A 256-nucleotide genomic window follows, 5' to 3' on the forward strand; every position below is an offset into this window, starting at 1 on the left:
TGGAAATGGTGCTATGTATGTCCCCAATAAATTTTTACACATAATATTAATAAGTTTCCCTGCACTTTCTGTTCAACGCTGTTGGGACGTAAGGGGGTGGAGCAGTGGCCTTTTTGATTTTTCTCGTTCAGTGTTATTTTTGGACATAAAAGAACAAGAATACTGACTCTAATTGTGGCCTGATGCAATGATATTTTAAGGCTTTTTTTAGACATTTTACAACATTGTAGGGTTCAGCGTTATGCTCTAATGCTCA

This window comes from Sinocyclocheilus grahami, unplaced genomic scaffold (genome assembly GCF_001515645.1).
Source record: "Sinocyclocheilus grahami isolate Dianchi unplaced genomic scaffold, SAMN03320097.WGS_v1.1 scaffold31.1, whole genome shotgun sequence".
Lineage (NCBI taxonomy): Eukaryota > Metazoa > Chordata > Actinopteri > Cypriniformes > Cyprinidae > Sinocyclocheilus > Sinocyclocheilus grahami.